General features: G+C 35.0%; 1 long non-coding RNA gene across 5 annotated transcripts in view; it reads right to left on the reverse strand.

Moving 5' to 3' along the window:
- LOC134758311 (uncharacterized) overlaps positions 1 to 18,982 on the reverse strand; it is a 93,361-nt gene that overhangs the window by 24,702 nt on the left and 49,677 nt on the right. For all 5 annotated transcript variants that reach the window (XR_010133361.1, XR_010133365.1, XR_010133362.1 and 2 more), the window contains one exon: positions 1,223 to 1,360. This is a non-coding gene — a long non-coding RNA (uncharacterized lncRNA). The remainder of the gene's footprint in view (positions 1 to 1,222; positions 1,361 to 18,982) is intronic.

Genomic DNA, 18,982 nt, shown 5'->3' on the forward strand with positions numbered 1-18,982 from the left:
ATAATAACCAGCTAACAACAGGATAATAGGATTAAACCAGCACATATCAATATTAACTTTGAATGCAAATGGACTAAATGCCCCAATTAAAAGTTGGATGTAAAAGCAAGACACAACTGTATGCTGAATACAAGAGAACCATATCACATGCAATGACTTCCATAGTCTAAAATAAAGAGATGAGGAAAGATCTACCAAGCAGATGAAAAACAGAAAAAAAGCAGAGATTGCTATTATAATTTCAGACAAAAAAAGACTTTAAACCAACAATGATGAAAAAAGGGGCATTACATAATGAGAAAGCTTCAATTCAGCAAGAGGACCTAACTATTCTAAATATATACATACCCCAAATAGGAGCACTTAATAGAAGAACTGATCAAGTAGAAGAAAAAATTAGTGAGCTTGAAGACAGGCTATTTGACAATACATAGTCAGAAGACACAGAGAAAAAAAAATACAAAGCAAAGAAACATGCCTATGGATCTAGAAAATAGCCTTAAAAGGGCAAATCTAAGAGTAATTAGCCTTAAAGAGGACAGAGAGAAAGAGATAGGCTTAGAAAGTTTATTCAAAGGAATAACAGAGAGTTTTCCAAACCTAGAGAAAGACATCAATGTCCAAGTACAAAGGTTCTAGAGCACCAAGCAGATTTAATCCAAAAAAGACTACCTCAAGGCATGTAACTATCAAACTCCCAAAGATCCAGGATAAAGAAAGGATTCTAAAAGCAGCAACAGAGAATAAATGACATGCAATGGAGCTCCAATATGTCTGGCAGCAGACTTTTCAGTGGAAACATTATCAGCCAGAAAAGAGTGGCAAGAAATATTTAAATTGCTGAAGGAAACAAACAAAAAAAAGTTTACCATAGAATAGTATATTAATTGAAAATCCTGCAAACATGAAGGAGAAATAAGACACCTCAGACAGACAAAAGCTAAGGGATGTCATCAACACCAGACCTGTCCTACAAGAAATTTTAAAAGAAGCACTTCAATCAGAAAGAAAAGGACATTAATGAGCAATAATGAGTAGACATTTCTCAAAAGAAGACATACAAATGGCAAACAGACATATGAAAAGGCTGGACATAGTGGCTCATGCGTGTAATCTCAGCACTTTGGCAGGCCAAGGCAGGTGAATCATTTGATTTTAGGGTTTGGAAACCAGCCTAGGCAACATGGTAAAACCCCATTTCTACAAAAAACACAAAAGTTACCTGGGTGTGGTGGCATACGCCTGTGGTCCCAGCTACTAGGAAGGCTGAGGTGGGAGGACCCCTTGAGCCTGAGAGGTAGTGGTTGCAGTGAACCATGATTTTGCCATCACACTCCAGACTGGGCAACAGAGCCAGACCCTGTCTCGAAAAAAAAAAAAAAAGAAAAGAAAAAAAGAAAACGTGATCAACATCACTGATCATCAGACACATGCAAATGAAAACTACAAGAAGATATCATTTCACCCCTGTTTAAATGGCTTATAACCAAAAAGACAGGCAATAACAAATGCTGGTGAGGATGTGGAGAAGAAGGAACTCTCATAAACTGTTGGTGGGAACGTAAATTACTACAGCATTGTGGAGAACAGTTTGTAGGTTACTCAATAAACTAAAAATTGAGCTACCATATGATCCAGCAATTCCACTGCTGCATATATACCCAAAAGAAAGGAAATCAATATATCAAAGAGATATCTGCACTCCTATATTCATTGCATCACTTTTGGAAGCAACTTACATGTCCATGAACAGATGAATGGATAAAGAAAACATGGCACATACACACAATAGAGTACTAGTCAGCCATTAAAAAAAAGAATGAGATCCTATCATTTGGAAAAACAAGGATAGAACTGGAGATCATTATGTAACCTGAAATAAGACAGGCACAGGACAAACATCACATGTTCTCACTTACTTGTGGGATCTAAAATTTTGAGACAATTTAACTCATGGACACATAGAGTAGAAAAATGGTTTTCAGAGGCTGGGAAGGCTATTGGGGAGCTAGTGTGGTGGGGGGAATTGGATATTTGACGGGTACAAACTATGATAGTTAGAAAGAATGATTAAGACCTACTATTTGGTAGCACAATAGGGTGACTATAGGCTTTAATTACTAGCTAAAGAAGTATAATTGGATTTTTTGTAACACAAAATATAAATGCTTGGTAGGATGGATAAAAACAAACAAACAGGAGTACTAGATTTATAAAGCAAATTCTTAGAGACCTATGAAGAGAGTTAGATAACCACATAATAATTTTGGAGGACTTCAGTATGTCACTGACCATGTTAGATAGATCATCAAAGCAGAAAACTTTGACCAAATGGACCTAGCAGACATCTACATAACTCTCCACTGAAAAACAACAAAATATACATTCTTCTAGACTGCACATAACACATACTCTAAAATTGACAACACAATTGGCCATAAAACAATCCTCAGCAAATTAAAAAATCTGAAATCATAACAAACACACTCTTGGACCTGAGTACAATAAAAATAAAAATTAATATGAGAAAATCACTCCAAATCATACAATTACATAAAAGTTAAACAACCTGCTCCTAAATGACTTTTGAGTAAACAATGAAATTTAGGCAGAAATGAAGACATTATTTGAAGCTAATGAGAATAAAAATACAACATAGCAGAGTCTCTTTGACACAGCTAAAGCAGTATTAAGAGGAAAGTTTATAGTGCTAAATGACCACATCAAAAAGATAGAAAGATCTGAAATGAACAACCCAACATCACACCTGGAGGAACTGTAGTAACAAGAACCAACTAACCCAAAGCTAGTAGAAGACCAGAAACAACCAAAATCAGAACTGAAGTGAATGAAATTGAGACAGAGAAAACCGTACAAAAAAATCAATGAATCCAGGAGTTGATTTTTTTAAAAGAATCAATAGATTGATAGACCACTAACTAGACTAATTAAGAGAGAGAGAGAGAGAGAGAATATCCAAATGAACACAATCAAAAATGCCAAAGGGGATGTTACCACAGACCCCACATAAAAAAAAAACACCTCCCAGACGCTAAAAAACACACCTCTGTGTACACAAATTATTAAAATTAGAACAAATGAACAAATTTCTGGAAGCATACAACTTCCCAAGACTAAACCAGAATTAAAATGAATCCCAGAATGGAACAATAACAAGTTCCAAAACTGAATCAGTAAATAAAAAACCTACCAACTGAAAAAAATCCCAGGACCAGATAGATTCATAGCCAAATTCTACCGGATATGTAAAAAGAACTGATACTATACCTACTGAAAGAATATGAAAAAATTAAGGAGGGACTCCTCCCTAATTCATTCCATGAGGCCAGCATCATCCTGACACAAAAACCTGGCGGAAACACAACAACAACAAAAACTTGCAGCCAATATCCTCTATGAATATAGATGCAAAAATCCTCATAAAATACTAGAATAATGAATCCAGCAGCACATGAAAAAGCTAATCCACCATGATCAAGTAGGCTTTATCCCTAGGATACAAGATTGCTTCAAAATATGTAAATCAAAAATTGTGACTCACCACTAAAAACAAACATAAGATGATCATCTCAACAGATGCAGAAAAGGCTTTTGATAAAACTCAACATCCTTTCATGTTGAAAACCCTCAACACACTAGGCATTGAAAGAAAATACCTCAAAATACTAAGAGCCATCTGTAACAAACCCACAGCCAACATCATACTGAACAGGCAAAAGCTGCAAGCGTTCTCCTTGAGAACCAGAACAAGACAAGAACGCCTACTCTCACCACTCTTATTCAACATAGTGCTGGATATGCTAGCCAGAGCAATCAGGCAAGAGAAAGAAATAAAAGGCACCCAAATAGGAAGACAGAAGTCAAAAGATCTTTGTTTGCAGGCAATATGATTTTGTACATAGAAAACCCCATAGTCCCCACCCAGAGGATTCTAGATCTGATAAGCAACTTCAGTAAAGTTTCAGGATACAAAATCATTGTAAAAAATGAGTAGCATTTCTGTACACCAACAAAGTTCAAGCTGGGAGCCAAATCAAGAATGTAATCCCATTCACAATAGCCACAAAAAGAATTAAATGCCTAGGAATACAGCTAACCAGAATGAAGAAAGATCTCTACAATGAGAATTACAAAACACTGCTAAAGGAAATCAGAGATGAAACAAACAAATGCAAAAAAAAAAATTCTATCCTCATGGTTAGGAAGAATCAATATTAATAAAATGGTCATACTTCCCAAAGCAATTTATAGACAAATGCTATTCCTGTCAAACTACCAATAACATTCTTCAAAGAATTAATTAGGAAAACCTGTTTTAAAATTGATATGGGACAAAAAAAGAGCTCAAGTAGCCAAGATAATTAAAAGCAAAAAGATCAAAGCTGGTGGTATCATTTTACCCAACTTCAAACTATGCTACAAGAATACAGTAACTAAAACAGTATGGTACTGGCACAAAAACAGACACATAGATCAAAGAAACATAACAAAGAACCCAGAAATTAAGCCACACACATACAACCATCTGATTTTCAACAAATTCAAGAAAAATCAGCAACGAGGAAAGACTCCATATTTAAGAAATGGTGCTGGGCTAAGTGGCTAGCCATATACAGAAGATTGAACCTGGACCCCTTTCGTACAGCATATACAAAAACTAACTCAACATGGATTAAAGACTTAAGGGTAAAACCTCAACCTATAAAAACCCTTGAAAATAACATAGGAAATACCAATCTGGACATAGGCCCTGGCAGTGATTTTCTGACAAAGATGCCAAAAGCAATTGCAGCAAAACAAAATAGACAAGTGGGACCTAATTAAACAAAAGAGCTTCTAAACAGCAAAAGAAACTATCAATAGAATTAACAGACAGTCTACAGAATCTGAGAAAATATTTGCAAGCTGTGCATCTAACAAAGGACTAATACATGGAATCTATAAATAAATCAACAAGCAAAAACAAACAACTGCATTAAAAAGTGGGAAAAATACATGAACAAACACTTTTCAAAAGAAGACATACATATGACCAATAGGAATATGAGAAAATGCTTCACATCACTAATCATTAGAGAAATGCAAGTCAAAATCACAATGAGATACCATCTCACACCAGTTAGAACGGCTATTCATAAGAAGCCAAAAAATAGCAAATGCTGGCGTGGTTGCAAAGAAAAAGGAAAGCTTATACACTCCTCTTAGGAATGCAAATTATTTAAGTCCTTGTAGGAAGAAGTGTGGGGATTTCTCAAAGAACTTTAAGTACCATTTCAACCTAGCAATCCCATTATTGGATGTATACCTGGAAAATTATAAATTGTTCTGCCTAACAACACATGCACACACATGCTTGTTGTAGCACTGCTCACAACAGTAAAGTCATGGAATCCACCTAAATACCCATCAGTGGCAGACTGGATAAAGAAAATGTGGCACATATATACCATGGAATACCATGCAGGCATAAAAAAGAATAAGATCATGTCCTTTGCATCAATATGGATTGAGCTGGAGGCCATAATCAAAAACAAACTAACCCCAAAACAGAAAAGCAAATGCCACATATTCTCACTTGTAAGTGGGAGCTAAACATTGAGTATACATAGATACAAAAAAGGAAACAACAGACACCAGGGTCTACTTGAGGGTGAAGGGTTGGACGAAGGAGATTGAAAAACTACCTATTCGTTACTATCCTTATTACCTGGGTGATGAAACAATCTACACCAGCCGCCCGTGACACATAATTTACATATTTATCAAAACTGCGCATGTATCCCTGAATCTTATATAAAACTTAAATGAAAGTAAGTGCATAGAACAATATGAATGTATTTGTATTGTTGCTTTTATACAAAAATGAAATGTATTTACCAATAACAGCCAAGGGTAATGGGTGGGAACAAAGTTGTAATGAAGTAGGAAATTAGAACAAAATGGTCACTTGGAATACATAGGAAGAAAGAAAATTGGTATTTTCTTCCAAAATTGGTAACTTAGAAGGTAAATATTAAAAAATTCTATAAATATATATTTGCTCTCCTTTCTGTTCTCACCTTTTTACAGGGCATAAAAGGACTATATACAAAGCAGTAATTACAACAGTTTTGACTGGGCTTGTAATGTACGTAACAAAATATAGATAACAACCATAGCACAAAAAACAGGGGAAGGGAATGAAAATATTTTAGAGTAAGTTTCTATCATCCATTGGAATAATGTTATTTTTAAATCTGAAGTTAATTTTGGTCACTTGCGATGTATATTTTAAGCCCTAGAAAAAACCACAAGAAACATAGTTGAAAAATATAATAAAAACCTTAAACTGGTTTTTATTACACTAGAAAATACTTAATAATAAAGAAGTCACTAGAGGAATAGAAAAACAAAGTGACATGAGGCATACAGAATACAAAAAGCTAAATGGCAGAGGTCAATGCACACATGTCAATTGTAACATTACATGTGAATAAATTGAAAAAACCAATTAAAAGTTAAAAATTATCTTATTGGCTAAAATAATAAGATCCAGCTATGTTATGTTCACAGGAGACTTACTTTAGATTTAATGATGTAGAAGGTTGAAAGCACTTAACAAAAAGTACCACAATACATGAAGTAAAAATTGACAGAGTTTAAGGAAGAAGGACAGTTCAAAATTAATAAAGACTTAAGCAGCTCCCCCACATTTTTTTTATTTTAAACAGAGTCTTGCTCTGACCCCCAGGCTGGAGTGCAATGGCGTGATCTTGGCTCACTGCAACCTCCACCCTCACTGCATTCAAGCAGTTCTTGTGCCTCAGCCTCCCTAGTAGCTGAGATTACAGGTGCCCACCACCACGCCTGGCTAATTTTTGTATATTTCATAGGGACAGGGTTTCACCATGTTGGCCAGGCCAGTCTCAAACTCCTGACCTCAAGTCCCAAAGTGCCCGCCTCAACCTCCCAAAGTGCTGGGATTTACAGGTGTGAGCCACCACACCCAGCCTACCCCACTTTCAACAATAGATAGAGAAGTTAGGCAAAGAAAAAAGAAATGGAATATGTGGAAAACACTGTAAACTATGTATCCTTAGCAGATACATATCTATGGAATATTTCACCCAGGAACAGCAAAATAAGCATTCATCTTAAAGGCATATAGAACATTCTTGGGATAAACACTATTTAAGGACATAAAACAAGCCTCAATAATTTTGAATAGGTTGAAATTGTACAGAGTATATTCTGCTACTACAAATTAAAGTGAGTTGAAATTATATAAAGTATTTTATGTAAGCACAAAGGAATTAGCTTATAAATCAATAACAAAAGAAAGTTGGAAAGTTTACAAATACGTAGAAGTTAAACAATACACTGCTCTTAAATAAACAATGTGTCAAAGTATAAATCACAAGTTAAATTCAAAGATAGCTTGAGATGAATGAAAACACAAACACAATATACAAAAACATGTGGAAAGCAGCTACAGTGGTACAGAAAAAATTATAGCTGTATATGCCTATAATAAAATAAAATATGTACTTGAATTCAAGAACCTAACTTTTTACCTAAAGAAATAGAAAAAGAAGAGCAAGTTAAATTTAAGCATAAGTAGATAAAAATAGTAAAGATTAGAAAGAAAATAAATACCATGGAGAAGAGAAAATTAATTTTTAAATAATAAAAATCAAAATTGGATTCTTTGAAAAGGTTGTAAAAAGTGACATTTAACTAGATTAGATATAAAGGGAATACTATGAAAAACTATATACCAACAAATTAGCCTAGATAAAATTTCTAAAAATTTGAGAAACACAAATTACCAGAAACTGTTTCAAAAAGGTAATAGAAAATCTGACTATATCTCTGACGAGATTGAGTTAGTAAACAAAAATGTCCCAGGCAGAAAAGTTGAGATCAAAGTGGCTTCACTGGTCAATTTTATCAAATATTTAAAGAATTAACAATGATTTTCACACACTTTTCCAAAAAATAGTAGAGGAGAGATTACTTCCAAACTCATTCTATGGAGTCAATTTTATCTTGATACTGAAACCAGACAAAGACATCAAAAGAAATCTACAGACCGATACAATTTTACTGCAAAAATCCTCAGTAAAATACTCAATAAGCCAAATCCAGCAACTCCTAAAAATAATTTTATGACATGGCCAAATGGATTCTATCCCAGGAATGCAAGATTGCTTTCACATACAAAAGTCAATCAGTGTTATGCCCCATATTAATAAAATAAATGACAAAAACCATATGATCATCTACATAAATGCTGCAAAAAACATTTGACAAAAATTTAACACTCTATCATGATAAAAACACTCAATAAATTAGGAGTTGCTCTATAAAATCTGATAGATAAAATCATATTTAATGATGAAAGACTGCAAGCTTTCCCTCTGATATTAGGAACAAGAACACAAGGTCCACTCTCATCGCTTATTCAACATTGTACTTTAAATGCTAGCCAGGACAATTAGAAAAGAAAAATAAATAAAGGCATTAAGATTTGAAAGGAAGAATAAAACTATATCAGTAGATGGCATAATGTGTGTAGAAAATGTGAAGACATTTTTAAACTATTAGAATAGATATGGTTAGCATAATTGTAGGTTGTGAAACGACACACACAAAAAAGTTTCTATATGCTGGCAATAAGGAGTACAAAAATGAAATTAAGAAAATTTAAAAATTTAGAAAAAATTTATGTAGTGTATAATAAAAAAGAACATAACAGGAATAAATTTAGCAAAATAAATGCAAGACTTATACACAGAAAACTAGAAAACATTTTTGAAATACATTTTAAAAGACCTAAATAAATGAAAAGATATTCCATATTTATAAATTGGGAGGCAATTTTTAAAGGCAATAATCTCCAAATTCATCTGCAGATTAAATACGATCCCATCAAATTACCAACTACCATTTTTTTTGCAGAAATTGATGAAGTAATCCTAAAACTCATAGGAAAAATGCAAAGAACATAGTGCAGCGAAAATAAATTTGTAAAAGAAGAATAAAGTTGAAGAATTCACATTTCCTGATCTCAAAACTTATTACACAACTATAATATTAATACAATGTGGTATTTGTGTAAAAATATAATTTTAAATCAACCGAATAGATTTGAGAGTATAGAAATAAACCCATACATTAATGGGCAATATATTTTCTTCAAGAGTGCCAAGACAATTAAATAAGGAAAGAAGTGTTTTCAACCAATGATGTTAAGACAACTGAATATCTACATGCAATGAGTTGAATCCCTCTCTTACATCATAAAAATATAAAAATATGAACTCAAAATGGATGACAGAATTACCTTTAAAAGCTAAAGCTATAAAAGTCTTAGACAAAAACATTCATATGCGTGAATGTTCATTATGCTGGATTAGGCATGAGTTTCTTTGCAATGACACCAAAAACACAAGAAACAAAAGAAAAAAATAATACTTTGACTATATCAAACCTAAAAAAATATTGTGCTACAAATGATGCCACATAAAAAAGTTAAAACTCTTTTAATAAAAAGTTAAAAGACCACCCACAGAATGAAAACAAACTTTTTTACTAATAATATACATAATAAGAGACAAAGAACTGTTACAAGTCAATAATAAAAATACGAATAACCCAATTTTTTAAATGGGCAAAAGAACTAAATAGAAACGTTTCCAAAGAAGAAATCTAAATGGCCAATGAGCACATTAGGCAAATACACATCCAAAGCACAATGAGATGCAGTTGCACTTCCACTAAGAGATTTCACTTCCACTAGGAGACAAGATACAATAACACACACAACAGCACAAATAGACATGCAATAACAAATATTGATGAGGGTGTGGATAAACTGAAACCTTTATACATTGCTGATGGGAATGTTAAATGGTGCAACCTCTTTGGAAAACAGTTTGCCACTTCCTCCAAAGGTTAGACATAGAATCATTATATGACCCAATAATTCTACTTTTAAGTACATATGCAAGAAAAATAAAAACATATTTCTACACAAAACCTTATACATAAATGTTCATAGTAACATTATTTATAAATGCCAAGAGTAGAAACAACTCAAATATCCATCAACTGATGAACGAATAAACAAAATATTATTTGGCAATAAAAATAAAGTACTGATACATGCAACAACACTGATGAAACTTGAAAACATTGCGCTAAGTGAAACAAGCCGTTCACAAAAGACCATTTATTGTATGTTTCCTCTTATATTAAACGTCCAGGATACACAAAGCTATAGAAGCAAAATTTAAATTAGTGCTTGCCAATGGCTGGGGAGTGGGCAGGAGAGATGGTGATGGGTGTGATAGCAAATGGGTATGAAGTTCATTTCATGGATGATGAAAATATTTTAATTTTTTTTTTTTTTTTTTTTTTTTTGAGACGGAATCTCGCTCTGTCGCCCAGGGTGGAGTGCAGTGGTGCGATCTCGGCTCATTGCAAGCTCCGCCTCCCGGGTTTACGCCATTCTCCTGCCTCAGCCTCAGCTGGGACTACAGGCGCCTGCCACCACCCGTGGCTAATTTTTTGTATTTTTTTTTCTTTAGTAGAGATGGGATTTCACCGTGTTAGCCAGGATGGTTTCGGCCGGGCGTGGTGGCTCACGCCTGTAATCCCAGCACTTTGGGAGACCAAGGCGGGCGGATCACGAGGTCAGGAAAAATATTTTAAACTGTCTATATAGTAAAAGCTAGTGAATTTTATGGTACGTGAATAGTATCTCAATAAGCGCATTTCAAAAGTGGAATAAAATGTAATGTCATCAGAAAAAATAATGCCTCAGAGAACACAAGATTTGTGTTTTCATAGGTGAAGTCTTTTACCAAAGTAACAACAACAACAAAAAAAACCAGAAACCAATAGCATATGTACTTTTTAGAAAAGGATATAATTTATTGTTCTGACACCATAAAAGAAATAAATATAATTTCACAAGAGAAACTGCCTTCCACTTTTATAAAATTTCGATGTTTTTTTTTTTTTTTTTTTTTTTTTGAGACAGAGTTTCACTCTTGCCCACATTGGAGTGTAATGGCCGGATCTTGGCTCACTGCAACCTCCGCATCCCGGGTTCAAGCCATTCTCCGGTCTCAGCCTCCCGAGTAGCTGGGATTACAGGTGCCCGCCACCACTCCCGGCTAATTTTTTTGTATTGTTAGTAGAGATGGGGTTTCACCATGTTGGCCAGGCTGGTCTCGAACTCCTGACCTCAGTCTATCTGCCCGCCTCAGGCTCCCAAAGTGCTGGGATTACAGGCGTGAGCCACTGTGCCGAGCCTATAAATTCTTTAAGACTAACAAAACTTTAAGAGGTTAGTCTAATGAAAGGGAAAATATTCTCAAGATACTTGATTTTAGAGCATAAAATGGAATCAAAGAAATCCTAAACCTTTTTTAAGCATTTGAATCCGTGGAGACTTACCCCAAAGCACAGCAATCTTCTCATTATATTATGTATAGCTGTTACAGATGATATATTTTTATTTTAAAAAATGCCTTGAAAAGTCAATATGATTTTTTTCCTTTTATCGTGTGACGAACCACTTTAGTTGCAGGTTGTGGAAAATAATTTATCTCTATATTGCTTCAAAGTCCACACATTTATACAGGGTGTTATTTAGCACACACATTCAGAAATAATCCTTGTTAAAGCAGCATTTATTAGGACTATTTCAAATCTGTATGTCTGCATGCATATTTGCATTAATTTGAAGAGCGACCATAGTTTCAGCAGAAGGGAACACTCCAATAGTTAAGAAAAACTGCTCTATACTATTGTTTTACTTTTGTATTTTTCCTGCAATTTTTAACTTAATCTATCACAAGTCACTTAAAATTCTACCTCATGTTCTCCTAAAAGACAAAAAGAGAGTTGACTTAATTAAAGTTATGAACTTGCCTCTGATAGCTTATGTATTTAATTCTTCTTTAATCTCTCTAGGTAACAAACTTTTAATCTGTCTAGGTAACAACTTTCCCATTTACCACAGTTATACTTTGTTGTCAACTTCTGCATGTATTCAAATGTGTACTGGATTTCCTGGTGTCATTACAGATCTTTCATATCTCACATATAGTCTGCTGACGTGTATCATCCTGTCCTACATGTACATTGGAGCATCTCTCTTTGATCCTATTACATCACTTGGCTTTCTTTGTCACTAGAAATCATGTGGTAAACATTTTATTCTTTTTCTAAATGTGAATTTTTATCAACTGTTTACTATTTTCAGCCAGGTAAAAACAAACAAATATTATTTTGATACATAAAATGTGCTTATAATAGTTTAGACAAAAGACTTGCATTTCTCAGTCTAACTTTGTGTCTAATGTATGTTAAGAGCCCACCTCTCAACAGCCACATACTTGATATATATCAAGTCTCAATCATATAATTGACATGGAAACAAAGCCTGAAATATGAGATAATAGAGGTAAAAAAGTTAATGAAAAACTTTGGGAGGTCGAGTCAGGCAGATCACTTGAGGTCAGGAGTTCAAGACCAGCCTGGCCAACATGGTGAAACCCTGTCTCTACTAAAAATACAAAAATTAGCCAGGTGTGGTGGTGCATGCCTGTAATCCCAGCTACTCAGACTGAGGTAGGAGAATCACTTCCACCTGGGAGGTAGAGTTTGCAGTGAACTGAGATAGCATCATTGCACTCCAGCCAGCGCCACAGAGCAAGACTCCACCTCAAAAAAAGAAAAAAAAAAGTTAATGACATAACCACTCATCTGATAACCCCAAAAAGAATCAAGGAAGTTATTTTCAAACTCTTCCTCTTTCTCATTCTTTATATCCTTTATATACAATCTTTCTTATAGTATTATAAATTCTATCACCTAAATGTAAATCCAGAGTTCATATTCACATTCACTACTTTCATTCATATCTTCATAATTTCTCAAGACCATTGACATCATTTCTTAGATGCTCACTCAAAAGGTTGCCTGATATCTCTGCCATAAACTTATAACTTTGCTTTGAATGATCTTTTTTTTTTCCTTTTTTTTCTTTTTTTTTTTTTTTGTAAGACAGCTTCTTGTTCTGTCACCCAGGCTGGAGTACAGTGGCACGATCTCAGCTCACTGCAGTCTCTACCTCCCTGGTTCAAGTGATTCTCATGCCTCAGCCTCCCAAGTATCAAGTAGCTGGGAATACAGGCATGTGCCACCACACCCAGCTAATATTTGTACTTTTTAGTAGAGGCAGGGTTTTGCCATGTTGGCCAGCCTGGTCTTGAATTCCTGGCTTCAAGTGATCCACCTGCCTCGGCTTCCCAAAATGCTGGGCTTATAGGTGTAAGCCATCACACCGTGCTGCTTTGAATAATCTTTTTAAAAATACAATTTAAAAAATAAGCTAAGCAATTCCACCTCTAGAAATGTATTATACAGAAATTGTTTACAATCCAAAATATTGTAAATGAATTGGAACTGACATATGAATGAACCTGATAATGTATGCTATTGAACAAATAGATGTTTTTAAAACTTCTGCTTTGTGTTTCTAAGGGTATAGGCCCAATTCAAAAGAACAATAGATTTTAATTATAAAATATAAGACACATAAGTAGTCTAATTGAGAAGAGATTGATGTTTAGCATAATAGAAACATACTTCACATGACAGAGTAACAGGAATTTGAGGGTGACCACTGGTTACCCCTAAATTAAGAGTGAGTGACATGGACATTAGTTAAAGCTCTCTGATAGGAAGAGAAGATTTCCTAATGATACAGCAGTAGATCTCATGGTAAGAACAGATACACAGCCCTTATAGATTTCTTGTTGTGAGGAATGTCTGGTTTCGTTTTTGAAACTATAATTCTTAACATTTCATTTTGAGCTTGTTTCCTTTTCAGTGTTGAAATTATTCATTTTTAACTCAAAATATGTACTTTAAGCGTGTTATACACAACAGTCTTGGATGTGTGGTGCTTTGGGGAAGGAAGTTATAAAGATGTCTGTGCATTAAGCAATGCAGGGCAAAGAAAAGACAGTAATCAAAGCAGCAAAAACTAAGAGTGCAGAATCAAAATGGAGCCAATATCAAGAATTTGGAGCCAGAGCTAACAGCAAAACATCCCCTACATACTGGGGAATCCTAGGCAATGTTTGGAAATATTTACTCAACTTTTGATAGTATAAGAGCTATGGAGCTTAGGTCATTTTATTTGGCTATATTAAATCACTCCAGTAGGCAGGAAAACTTAGAAACATTTTGGCAGATTTTTCATTGAACTATTGATAGTTTTATATCTATAAAGTGGGAATTCTGAGATGAAGTAGAGGTGAGGATAGAGGACTAGAGATAATTTTTTCTAAATTCATGTATTTCAACGTGATTTAACTTTTTACCACAAGCCTGCATTAGGCCATTCTTTGTGTTGATTGTAGGAATACCTGAGACTGGTAATTTCTAAAGAAAGGAGGTTTAATTTGCTCGTGGTTCTGCAGGATATACAAGCATGACACTGGCATCTGCTCAGCTTCTGGGGAGGCCTCAGGAAACTCACAATTATGGCCTAAGGTGAAGGGGGAGCATGCATCTCACATGGCAAGAGCAAGAACAAGAGAGAGTGGAGGTGGTGACACGTAAACAACCAGGCCTCGAGAGAACTCACTCACTACTATAAAGATAGTGCCAAGCTATGAGAGAGCCCCCCAACCCGCTTGACCCAAACACCTCCCACCAGATCCTGTCTCCAACACTGAGATTACAATTTAACATGAGATTTCATGGAGACAGATATTCAAACTATATCAAAGACTATTTCAAAAACCAATAAGCCATTGAACATTTCATCTCCAGTATGAAGTGTTCCCCAATTCTACCACATGGAGGATTAATCACTTTCTTCTCTGAGATCTTCTCAAAGGCACGGGCCGTGCCTAGCATAGTACTTGACACACGAGTCACTTAATATATGTTTGTTGAACAATCATTTAGTTTAATATCGTTATTTCACAGGTTAGATAGATGAGAGACAAAACATTAAATTTATCCACAGCAGTTTCTCGAACTCTGGTCCCTGAGCCAGAAGCACCAGCATCTCCTGAGATGTTGTTAGAAATGCAGTTTTGGGCCACACTTCAGACCTAGAAGTTCAGAAACTCTGGATGCCACAGAGGTCTGTGCTTTATCAAGCTCTCTTGATACTTGATGCACACTCAAGTTTGAGAACCATTGCTCAAAGGTAACATAGGTAGTATGGAATAAACAAAAATAGATATTTGAAATGAAGGTTTATATCGAATTATAATGTATGATATACAAAAATGGATTCAGTGCCTAGAATAAATATTTCTAAGTTGATTTTTCACTGCAGAACCAACAAATTCATTTTTATATTTGTCTCACTTAATGTTACTGCTCTGGCTACAGACACTCTGCCTGTATCCTAATGCTAAAACATGAAATGGAACGATCAACCTTGACATACGGAGTTTATTCATAAACAAATGAGCCATCTCATTTCATGAGTAAATCGCTTTCAATTACACATTTATGATCTTAAGTAAATCCAGTTACATGTTAATTACATTAGAATGAAAACGGAGCTAAAGATGCTTTAATAATTACATGAAAACTATTATTTTATTTTCTATGCTTTATGCTTTGGAACATTGAAAAGAGGGTCCTTTTCTATCATGATGATGCCCACTGTAAAGAGAATACTATGTTGTAGTTATTGTGGGGGCCTGTCAAACACAATTGCTTACATATTTACAACCTGAAATTGTTTGTCTGTATGATCTCAACATATATCTTTCTGCTTAAGGGGAAAATTATTCTATTAAGAAAAACTAGCTAGAACCACATCACTAGGAAAGAAGTCATTGGTGACAGTGGTATATAAGAAAAGAGCAGGTAAAATCATATTAGTTGATGCTGTGGTTGTGATTAGTTCTAATAAGTGGATCTGTGTTTCTACCAGCTACATCCCTGAAACAAAGATAAAATGGTCATGAATGTGACTTTAGAATATACACAGTATGTAAGCAGGTCTTAGGCATATTACCCCACTTTTTATTCCTTGACACATATTGTTTAAGAACATATTTACTGCTTGTATTATGTTTGATTCAATTGTTTTATACTAAATTAGTATATATGAAGCACAGGAGAAAGGAAGAAATAGTGTTAAAATATTTCTAATTATGTCTCTATATAAAACAAAACTGATATTTAATTTTAAAAATCACTTATAATAGACTCTCTGAGCTTCTTCTCTAAACAAGGGTCAAATTTCCATCTTCAAGATATGAACTTTGACTTTCACTAAGGGAGACCACAGTCTTCAAGTATGACCTATAACTTTGCATCTCTGTATTTGTCATTCTAATTGAATCATACATCTGCTCTATCAAAGCAAATATGTCACTTCAATCCTTCCTTTTAGCTGTACTAAAAGATTAATAAGAAATGGATTATCCATATCTCATTAATGAAGGAATAAAGCAATATAAAAATAATCGTGCAACCTTGCATTACAACACTGCTTTCAGATTCAAAAGTTAAAGCTAGTGGAATTTTTTTTCTTTGTTGCTTGGCTAGAGTTTGCCTTGTTACATTGGTTTTGATTTTTACTCCAGTCCAATTCTCTTCCAGTAAACAAATTTGCCTTGTTTCCAGATAGCAAACTCAATTTTTCTATTTAGCCTAACTAATAATATTTTGTTCAGTATCATGTCCTCACCTTGATTTTTTAACTTTGGGACATATGTGCATTAGTATCTGTTATAATTTACATAAATGATTTAATTTTCTTACTCTAGTCTCACATTTATTGTCATGACAATATGCAGAAAAAAAGTGATTTTTTTATTGTGCCTTACTTTTAAGAAATGATTGTTGATATTGTGCAAAAAGCTTTCACCTTTGTTGGATTTCTCTCTGATTTTATCTAGAAGTCTCTCTGGAGAGTGGCTATAAACTCTCACCCTGCCCTGACAGGCCTCCAGGGAATTTGGTCATGGATGTTTACAAGGTGTCTTTCACAAAATATTTTTTGACCCGACAGACAGCCTGATGCCTGAGTGTTTGACCGGTGACCAGGTGTCCCTCTCACAGGAAACTTGTTTATACTGGCAGATGCCCTTGTTGCTCTTGTCTGACCTGTGTCTAGTTTATTTCTGCCAAGATATCCTCTTGACTGGGAGAAAAGTTAGGTTTGGATGTGTCAGCTAAGTGAGACCCAGAGGAGGCAACACAATAAAAACAGATGAAACTACAGGAGCAGTTTATTACTCACAGGTCCACGGGAGAAGATGGAGACTGATAAGGGCCAATGGGAAGTTCACAGGGGACAATATGCTCAATCAGCAAGGTGGGGAACCAGAAAGAGATGGATATATGGGTGGAGGACTTTACTGTGATCCAGGGTATTACCCAAGCAGCTCTCCCAAGGGGAGTTCTAATAAGTAGCTTTAGAGGTAGCAGGCATGTACTCTAAGTGGTCACACTGTGACTGAAAGGTGGTTACCTATCTTCCCAGTCCATGAAGGTTGTGGGGGTTTATGGAATCAGTCAAGAAGGTTGTACCTATATGTCCCAGAGAGAGGTGGTCACCAGGAGGTGGTTATATAAGCCAGATATCTGGATTGACAACACTTGAGGACTTGGGAGGAGATGCAAGACTAGAAACTGTGTCAAGAGTGAATAAGCTCTGTTTCTAATATAAGAAAGTTAAACCTATATTCAAAATGGATGCCAGGAAAACATAAAATTATAGAACATCACAACCCTGAAACAGGAAGAATTGCATACCATTTTCTTACATTAAGATTCATTTATAAAATGAGATGATGTTAACTACTCTGTAGAACTGAAATATGTGGACTCATTTAGGCCAAGAGCTGCCATATAGGAGAAACCCACAAAATAGTGATAGAGCCTGAAATTTACAGAACATACTAAATGTAGCCAAAGATTGAATCAGGGGATGTAAATTATATTCCACTCATATGTATAGAAATCCAACAATGTTTATTCCAGCAATACACAAAAATTTTGATACATTTTCTTATATGTAACTGAGAGATTTCAACAATTCTATCCATAAACCCAACTGATCATTTAAAAGAGACACAGTGAGATCCTATTACACAAATTATATAATATCAAGATAGCTATCTTTTTATAATTTAGGGATTATAGTTATTCATTAAACATATTTAGTGAGCACCAGCAATATGCTGGGCAATGAATGACAGACAAGGTCTCTGCTATGAGAAAGCATATGTTGTAACAGTAGGAGATAAGCAATAAACAGGAATGTATATATCAGGTAGTTCATATGTGGATTGACAAAAAAAAAATTCAACAGGCTGATGTAATGGAAAGGGATTGAAAGTCTACTTTAGATTGAACGATCAAAAAGCGATTTGCTGAAAAAGTAACATTCAAACTGAAAAGTGAATATCAAAAGTAGCAAACTAGGTAAAGAATCTTAAGGCAGGTTATTACAGGCAGGGAGAACAGCTCCTTCAAAGGAACTCAGAACATTAGAGGACTACAAAGAGGCCCATTGTAGCAAACAGAGTTTGTCTAAAGGAGCGAGCTTTACAATGAGGACTAAGTGGAAGGCAAACTGAGGGCAAGTGACTGTGCAGAAAGCTTTGCAGGCCAGGATAGGGAACATGAATTCTATTCTATGTGGAAAAAAATATGCCATTTAGGGTTTTAGGTAATGAATGACATGACTTACTGTAATCATTTTCATCTGTTTTAACAGTCTAAGGTGTTTGAAGCATGTATCTTTTCTTCCCCCCTGAGGTATCACTATCGGATCAGCTATTACAAGTACGCAAAGATCCGTGGGGCGCGGTGGCTCATGCTTGTAATCCCAGCACTTCCGGAGGCTGAAGTGGGCGGATCAACGGAGGGGAGGAGTTTGAGACCAGCCTGGCCAACAAGTGAAACACTGTCTCTA

The sequence above is a fragment of the Gorilla gorilla genome, chromosome 3, assembly GCF_029281585.2.
Source record: "Gorilla gorilla gorilla isolate KB3781 chromosome 3, NHGRI_mGorGor1-v2.1_pri, whole genome shotgun sequence".
In the NCBI taxonomy this organism is placed as follows: Eukaryota; Metazoa; Chordata; class Mammalia; order Primates; family Hominidae; genus Gorilla; species Gorilla gorilla.